The sequence below is a fragment of the Nicotiana sylvestris genome, chromosome 1 (genome assembly GCF_000393655.2).
Source record: "Nicotiana sylvestris chromosome 1, ASM39365v2, whole genome shotgun sequence".
Taxonomy (NCBI): domain Eukaryota; kingdom Viridiplantae; phylum Streptophyta; class Magnoliopsida; order Solanales; family Solanaceae; genus Nicotiana; species Nicotiana sylvestris.
The window spans coordinates 108,937,638-108,947,447 of record NC_091057.1 but is presented as its reverse complement, the minus strand read 5'-3'; positions in this window follow the sequence as shown (position 1 = coordinate 108,947,447).

Here is a 9,810-nt window from a genome sequence, read left to right as displayed (position 1 = left end):
CCTATGATGACTTATGAATCCCAAACTCCATATCCCCTATGTGTTTGTATTCCTTGGTTAGTTTGAGGGTATGTCAGCATTAGACATTGTTGTGCATGACCCAAACCTGACCCTTCCTGGATCATATGCTTCATATCCTCTTAGATTTCTACATGTTTATTACCACTCTTAGATTCCATACCTATAGGACTTATTTTCTGCATGTTTAACTCTGCATTTAGAAAACCTGTCTATAGGACTTATTAAATTCTGCATGTCTAATCCAGCATTTAGATAGCATGCCCATAGGGCTTGTTTCAAAATTCTGTATGTTATGGCCACGCTTAGACACCATGTTCTTAGGATTTAAACGGCTAAAATCAGACTTTACATCCATAAGGGTAAGAATCAGTACCCTTTTATAGAAATCATGCCTATAGGAAGTAAATACTGCCTATTTCATTTTACGATCAAGCTAGATATCATGTCTATAGGAACTAAAATGAGCAATACTAGATATCCTGGCTTTAGGATCTGAAACCAATTTAAAATCAGTTTGACTCTGAATCAGTTTTAAACAACCTTACTCTTTACTTTAACGCGGTTAGAAAGCATGCCTATAGGATCCAAATCGTTCGTTTAAAACTGTTATTGTTTTGCCACATTCCGGATCAGTAGTAGAAACCATGTTCATAGGATCTCACCCAAACACTTAGGCAAGCCTTAGGTGATAACAACAGTAAAAATGGAATCCGCCTTTATTAAGTAGTAATTGCTACAACTAGCAGGTAGGCCTGATTCGAACTTCTTATCTGAGTTATGTAATAAACTGGTCTGCCTCAACGATTAAAACTCCCCTTACCTCAGTATTTTAAAACTCAGACCCTGATTGTGTTTAAGTCGTGCTATTTATGTGCTTTGCTTGAGGAGGTATACATGAGCCCCTTATTTGTTTACTTGTTTCCCCTAACGTGCAGTCCTATGTGTTTTGTATATCGCCTTAGCTTTTTCACCTTTTGAAACTTAAAAGTCAGCCTAATACTCCTCTCTTTTAGTAATAGTAGTAGTAAGCTCCTCCAGGACTGATAGGAATGGGACGGGTAATAGCACGCAATAGTGGTCGAGACCAATCCGTGCTTTAATACCTTAAGGGATGGGGAGGGTAGATATGGATATGATGACCGGTGCGCTAATACCACATGTATCCCCTCTTTAGCGGAGTGTCATACCGGGTATTGCATTGATGTGATCCATATTATAGTTAAACCTAGGACCCCCTTCTTTTATATATCCTCAAGTATTTGTAGAACTGTAACTCCTTTTCAAAATTCATCTTTTAATTGCTCTTTCAAACTCTTATGTGTTTAAATTTAAATCCCCCTACTATTTGAGCCTATACTTGTCTATTTGCTAAATTGCACAAATTCACAAGAAGATGTCTGGCCGGGAACCACACTAGTGGATCCTGAGGGGCGCCTAACACCTTCCTCTTAGGATAATTTCAAGCTCTTACCCTATCTCTGGTTATCAAACGAACTTAGAAGTGAACCCTTATAAGTGTCCTAATGCACCTTAAATCATTAGGTGGCGACTCTTCAAATGCAAAACCCAGTTCCCAAAAGTATTGAGTTGTCCTAAAATGTCATAAACCCGATCTTCCGATGCATAAGAGGGGAAAAAGGGGGCGCGACAACAGGGTGGATTTTAGACTTGGAAAATTGCAGATTCTCAGCTGTTGTGTTCAGGCATGCAGGCTTCGTATTTGCGAAGCCTAGCTCGCAAATGCGATCAAAGGCCTAGGCCAGACCTCACAATTGCGAGGAATTTTATCGCAAATGCGATACCCCCCAGCCAGTCGTCGCAAATGTGACGCTTTCTTTGCAAATCCCATCTCGTAAATGCGAGAGCTCCTTCAAAATTTCCAACATAGCAGAGGTAGGGGTTCACAATTGTGAACCCCTGTTCGCATTTCCCATACCTGCAACCCGCAACTTTTATACTTAGTCGATAATCAACCATTTTTCACATCTTTTCAAAACACAAACTCCCTAGAGCAATTTTTCAAGAACAACTCTTCTTCCAAATCGATTGTAAGTCAATTTTAACTCGTTTTATTCAATCATTAACATATTTTAATATGATTTCAACTCAAAATCAATGATTTTCATGGGGGAAATTGGGTGTTTTGGGTAGAACCTAGGTTTTTCAAAAATTGGGGATTTGGACCTCGATTTGAGGTCCAATTTCAAAACAAATTATATATTTGGGTTCGTGTAGGAGTGGATAATCGGGTTTTGGTTCAAACCACGTGTTTTGATCATGTGGGCCCGAGACGATTTTTCACATCTTGGGCAAAACTTTGAAAAATTCATTTTCATGCATTCGAATTGATTCATTTAGCGTTTATTTATGTAATTAAGTAACTTGTAACTAGATACGAGCAAATTGGTGGTGGAATCAAGGGATAAAGCTATAATTGAAACGTGAATTGTGTTCGTGGCATCGAGGTAAGTGTTTGGTCTAACCTTAGCTTGAGGGATTAGGAGTTGTGTCTTATTTGCTACGTGTTAATTATGGAGTACGACGTATAGGCATGGTGACGAGTATCTCTATGTCGGTGTCAAGCATGCCCGTGACTCTTGTATTGTAATTGTTATGACTCCGTTGTGAATTATTACACTTCACATGTTACTGTAATATTATCGTTCCATTGTCGGGATGTTATTGAGATATTATTGTTCCCTTGCCGGGATGTTATTGAGATATTATTTTTCCCTTGCCGGGATGTTATTGAAATATTATTGTTCCCTTGCCGAGATGTTATTATATTGCTCTTGTTCCCTTGTCAGGATGTTGTTATATTGCTCTTGTTCCCTTGCCATGTTCTTTGTGATTGTTGTTGATTTGTAACTTGGATCGGGTGGCACGCCTGCCACAAGATAAATGAAATGGGAGCGGGTGGCATGCCTTCCACGAGATAAATGAAATGGGAGAGGGTGGCGTGCTTGCCACGAGATAAATAAAATGGGAACGGGTGGCACGCCTACCACGAGATACATGAAATGGGAGCGGGTGGCACACTAGCCACGAGATACAGGAAATGGGAGCGGGTGGCACGCCTGCCACGAGATAAATGAAATGGGAGTGGGTGGCACGCCTGCCACGAGATACATGAAATGGGAACGGGTTGCATGCCTGCAACAAGATACGTGAAATAGGAGTGGGTTGTACGCCTGCAACAAGATGTGAAATGAAAGTGAATTCTTCCTTTGTTTCCCTTATCCTTGTTAGTAGTTGGATTTTGGTTCCTTTATATTCTCCTGATATTCTGTGGTTATCTATTATTCCCCCAAAGCATGTTTCCCCCTGCCCAATTTTTAATTGCAATTATCTACTTCTATTTCCGTTATTTATGGTATAACTGCACAAGTTTACTTGGTAGTCTAGTCCTAGCCTCGTCACTACTTCGCCGAGGTTAGGTTAGACACTTACCAAGACATGAAAGTGAGTTCGCATTTGCAAAGCTTTTCTCTCATTTGCGAGCTTCGCATTAGCGAAGCTCATGTCGCAAATGCGACATCTGCAGCTGTTCAAAACATAACTTAGACGAGATTTTCTCTCGTTCTTCACATTTTTCAAATCCTAGAACCCTAGAGGCGATTCTTCCACGACCAAATTTTCCCCAAAACTTTGGTAAGTGATCCTAACGCACTTTCTTTCACTTTCCCATCACATTTCATGAATTTCCAACCAAAAATGTAAGATTTCTATGGTAGAAATTTGGGGTTTGGGTAGAATTATGGATTTTTATAAATTGAGAATTTAGACCTCGATTTGAAATCGGATTCCAAAACCAATTGTATATCCGGGCTCGAGGGTGAATGGATAACCGGGTTTTGGTCTGAATTTTGAGTTTGGACCAAGCGGGCCAGGGTCGGGTTTTGACTTTTTGGGAAAAATATTGAAAAACCTATAATTATGCATTGAAATTGATTTCTTTAGCATTTATTGATGTTATTAAGTTAATTATGACTAAATACGAGTGTATTGGTGGTGGAATCAAGAGGTAAATAGTAATTGAGCTTTGAAATACTCGTTGGCTTGAGGTAAGTGTTTAGTCTAACTTTGACTTGAGGGATTAGGGATCCCCGAATTATTTGGTATGTGAAATTCCATGTGCATGGCGTAAAGGTATGGTGACGAGTACCTATGCGCCGCCAAATTATCTGTTTAGCCTGTTCTCTTCCCCGTTTTCTAATATATTATTTTCCTATCTTAAATATTATTTGCTTATTGATGCTTCCATATCTAATTGCTTCTTGTTAAATGTGGTTTTCTCTATTGAAGGTATTATTTGTTCCACAGTGTCATTATATTACATTGTTGGTCTAAGTTGGTCTATTGGTGCTTCATGGTACACTTTGGTTGATCTCACTGTATAGTATTAACTGTTGAAGTTTCATAACTGTATAGACCTCCTATTATTATAATTTGAGGTATAAACGTTGTGGAAGGTTTGAGCTAAACTGTGAAATACGTGTTCTTATTTTTGTGATTGGTACTGATATGGTGGGATCGGGTTGCACGCCACAACAGGAGGAATAAGGGTGAAATGTGACTGTCTGGTGGGATCAGGTTGCGCGCCGCAACAATGATTAATAAGGGTGAACATGTCAGATCGGGTTGCATGCCGCAACAAGGAGTAAAAAGGGTGAATGTTCATATTATTATTGATTATATGGTGGGATTGAGATGCGTGACGCATCATTTGTTGTTTATGTACTCTTCTTCTGCTAAGATTCATTATTGCGGTGTTGAAACTCTCTTAAGGATTGGTTATAGCTGAATATTGGTAGAATGAATGGGTTCCGTATTTATTTAGTGCAAGTTACTATCCTATTTCATTCTCTTCTTTTTGCTTTATTATAAACTATTGCAGGATATATATTGTTTATGCCCCGTCGTAGCCTTGTCATTACTTCGTCGAGGTGAGGCTCAGTATTTACTAGTACACGAGGTCGGTTGTACTGATTCTGCACTCTACACTTTCTGTGCAGATTTCGGAGTTGGTAGTGGCTTATCGAGAGGTCGGTTGTTGATTCTTCACTTAGGAGACCCAAGGTAGTCTTGTATGCGTCCACAGGCGCTGGCGTCCCCTCCTATGTTTACTTCATTTCTGTTTTACTTTCTTCGAGACAGATGTATTTTTCTTCAAACCATTACTTGTAGTATTCATAGAATGTTTGTGAATTGTGACACCAGTTTCTGGGTGGTAACTGTTCCGGTTTTGTTAATAGTATAAGTATAATTAGTTAAATCATGTACTTCCGCTGATTTAGTTGCTGTTAAATTTTTAATTATAAAAAGGTAAAGGAAAAAGGTGAACGATTCTCTAACATTGGGTTTCCTAGCGAGTGCGATGTTAGAAGTCATCACGGTCCCGATGGTGGGAAATTTGGGTCATGACAAGTTGGTATTAGAGCAATAGGTTGCCTAGGTTTTACAATACACGAACAAGCTTGGTAGAGTCTGAGGGATCGATACAGAGACGTCTGTGCTTATCCCTAGAGGCTATAGAGTTAAGAACAATTTCGCTTATATTCATCTCTATCGTGCGGTTTGATCTCTCAATGCTAATTGGACTCTCTACTATATTGTTTTGTAGATAGCGAGAACACGTACCTCTTTATCAGTTGATCAGTAGCCCGAGCCCCAGTAGAAGCTCTTACGAGGGGTAGAGAATGAGGCCGAGGCCGTGCTAGAGGCTGAGGCAGGGGCAGCGCCCAGCTTAGAGCTCGAGCAGCAACACTAACGGCGGAGCCTCGGGTAGAGTTTGATGATGAGGTTCCGGCCCGGACCATTCTAGCAGGGCCAACTCAGGTTCTAGAGGGGTTCATAGGTACCCCGGTACATCAGGATGCTCTAGTCCGTCTAGTGGGCCTTATGGAGAGTGTTACTTAGGACGGTACATTCTCTGTAGCACCAACCATCTCTCGGGCTGGGGGAGGAGCACAGACCCTCGCTACTCACACTCCGGAGTAGATGGCTCCCCAGTTTCAGACTCTAGCAACTCAGCTAGTTAGGGTAGTTTCGCCGGGTGTTGTAGCACAGACTAGTGATGGATCATCTCTGTCTTCTGATGCCTTATGGATATTGGACACGTTTATCAAGATTTTCACTACTACCTATGGCAGTTCATCTTTAGAGGATCCCCAGGACTATTTAGACAGTTGTGACGAGGTTTTACGGAACATGGGGATAGTGGAGACCAATGGGGTCGACTTTGCTGCCTTTCGTTTGTCAGGTTCATCCAAGAAATGGTGGAGGGATTATTGTTTGGCCAGACTAGCTAGGTTGCTAGTTATTACTTGGGACTAGTTCTCTTAGCTATTCTTGGAGAAGTATCTTCCTATTACTCAGAGAGAAGACTATCAGAGGCAGTTTGAGCACCTTCAGCAGGGTTCTATGACCGTCACTCAATATGAGAGAAGATTTGTTGATTTGGCCCGTCATGCTCTTCTTATACTTCCCACCGAGAGAGAGAGGGTTAGGAGGTTTATTGAGGGACTTGCTCAGCCTATCAGATTGCAGATGGCTAAGGAGATAGGGATTGAGATTTCTTTCCAGGATGCAGCGAATATGGCCAGGCGAGTTGAGATGGTTTTAGATTAGGGGAGTAGTCAGAGGTCTGACAAGAGGCCTCATCACTCCGATGGATTCAGTGGGGCCTCATCTAGAGGTCGAGGTACTTTTGGTAGAGGCCATCATCCCAGGCCATTTCATTCAGCACTTTAGACATCCCACAGAGCTTCAAGGGGTCGTTGATCATTATGTACCTCCTTCAGGGCAGCTAGCTTATAAGGCACTGCCAGCTCCTATCACAACACCTCCTCTTCAAAGTTATTATCACGGCCAGCCGGCCTGTCAAGGTGAGTCTCAGTTTTTTTAGCTGCAGTATTCAGATGGATGTTTTAAGTGTGGTGAGTATGGGCATGTCCGGAGGACCTGTTAGTGGGTGTTCAGTCGCAGTAGCAGAGTTCTCGTGCCATTATTCTTTCACCTCCTTCCCAGACAGCTAGAGGTAGGGGTTAGCCCGCTAGAGGTGGAGGTCAGGCTGTTAGAGGTTGAGGCCAAGTCATTAGAGGTGGAGAGCAGCCAGCAGGAGGTCATCCTAGGGATATGGTTCAGGGTAGTGGGGACCAAACCCGATGTTATGCTTTTCCAGTCAGGCCTGAGGCTGAGTCCTCCGATGCAGTTATAACGGGTACTATTTTGGTTTGTAGTATAGATGATTTAGTTCTATTTGACCCAGGATCAACGTACTCCTATGTGTCTTCTTATTTTGCTTCATATTTGGTTGCGACTCGTGATTCTTTGAGTGCTCCCGTATATGTGTCCACACCTGTGGGGGATTCTATTATTGTAGATTGTGTATATCGCTCGTGTATGGTTGTTGTTGGGGGTCTTGACACTAGCGTAGATCTCCTATTTCTCGATATGGTGGATTTCGATGTCATTTTGGAGATGGATTGGCTGTCACCTTATCATGCTATATTGGATTGTCACGCCAAGACCGTTACCTTAGCATTGCCGGGGTTGCCTCGATTGGAGTGGAGAAGGACTCCTCGTCATTCTACCCGTAGGGTTATCTCTTATATGAAGGCTCGGCGTATGGTCGAAAAGGGGTATTTGGCTTATTTGGCTTATTTGGCTTACGTTCGTGATTCTAATGCGGAGGTTCCTTCTATGGATTCTGTGCTAGTTGTTTGGGAGTTCCCAGAGGTTTTTCCTGCAGACATGCCGGGGATACCACTCGACAGGGATATTGACTTTTGCATTGATTTGGCTTCGGGCACTCAGCCTATTTCTATTCCGACGTACCGCATGGCCCCGCCTGAGTTGAAGGAATTGAAGGAGCAATTGCAAGTCTTGCTTGATATGGGCTTTATTAGACCTAGTGTCTCGCCTTGGGATGCACCGATGTTGTTTATTAAGAAAAAGGATGGATCGATGAGGATGTGCATAGATTATCAGCAGCTGAACAAAGTCACCATCAAGAACAAGTATCCATTGTCGAGGATTAATGATTTATTTGATCAGCTTTAGGGTGCCAAAGTGTTTTCGAAGATTGATTTGAGATCTGGCTACCATCAATTGAGGATTAGGGCATCTGATGTCCCTAAGACAGTTTTTTGGGCTTGATATGGGCATTTTGAGTTCTTAGTAATGTCATTTGGCTTGACAAATGCCCCAGCAACATTTATGAATTTGATGAACTAGGTGTTCAAGCCCTGTCTGGATTCCTTTGTGATTCTTTTCATTGATTATATCTTGATCTACTCCCGCACCCGAGAGGAGCATGAGCAGCATCTTCGAGTCGTTCTCCAAACTCTGAGAGACAGCCAGTTATATGTTAAGTTTTTGAAATGTGAGGTTTAGTTGAGTTCAGTTGCATTCTTGGGTCACGTTGTATCAGTAAAGGGTATTTAGGTTGATCCTAAGAAGATTGAGGCGGTCAAGGACTGGCCTAGACCCATATCAGCTATAGAGATCCGAAGTTTCTTGGGTTTGGTGGTTTATTACCTTCAGTTTATGGAGGGGTTTTCATTTATAGCAGCCTCGATGACCAGGTTGACCCAAAAGGGTGGCCCATTCAGGTGGTCGGATGAGTGTGAGGCGAGCTTTCAGAAGCTCAAGACAGCTTTGACTACGGCACCGGTGTTGGGTTTCCCCACAGGTTCAGGGTCATATACAGTATATTGTGACGCATCTCGTATTGGACTTGGTGCGGTGTTGATGCAAAAAGGCAAGGCTATTGCAAATGCTTCATGGTAGTTGAAGATTCACTAGAAGAATTATGCAATTCATGATTTGGAGCTAGCAACCATTGTTCACACGCTGAAGATTTGGAGGCATTATTTATATGGCGTGTCGTGTGAGGTGTTCACAAATCATAAGAGCTTGCAGTATTTGTTCAAGCAGAAGGAGCTCAATTTGAGGCAATGAAGGTGGTTGGAGCTATTGAAAGACTATGATATCACCATCTTGTATTATCCCAGGAAGGCCAATGTGGTGGCTGATGCTTTGAGTAGGAAGTTTGCCAGGTTGGATGTTTCTAAGCCCAGTCGTGTTTTAGCTTGCACAGTCGCTCGATATTCCTTGTTTGAGCGTAACAAGGAATGGCAGTATGATGATCCTCATTTGCTTGTCCTTAGGGACATAGTGCGGCACGGTGATGCCAAGCAGGTTATAGTTGGAGATGATGAAGTTTTAAGGATGCCGGGTCATATTTGCGTGCCTAATGTGGATGAACTTTGTGAGTTAATTCTAGAGGAGACCTATAGTTCCTGGTATTCTATTTATCCGGGCGCCGCCAAGATGTATCAGGATTTGCAGCAGCATTATTTGTGGAGAAGGATGAAGAAGGATATTGTTGTATATATAGCTTGGTTTCTGAATTGTCAGCAGGTAAAGTACGAGCATCAGAGACCTGGTGGTTTGATTCAGCAGATTGAGATTCCTGAGTGGAAGTGGGAGCGTATCACTATGGACTTCGTTGTTGGACTCCCACAGACTTAGAGAAAGTTCGATGCAGTATGGGTTATTGTGGATAGGCTGACTAAGTCAGCTCATTTCATTCTTGTGGCAGTCTCCTATTCTTCGGAGCGGTTGGCAGAGATCTATATCCGTAAGATTGTCCGTCTTCATGGTGTGCCCGTGTCTATAATTTTTGACCGAGGCATGCAGTTTACCTCACATTTTTGGAGGGCAGTACATCATGAGTTGGGTATGCGGGTCGAGTTGAGAAAATATTTCATCCTCAGACGGACG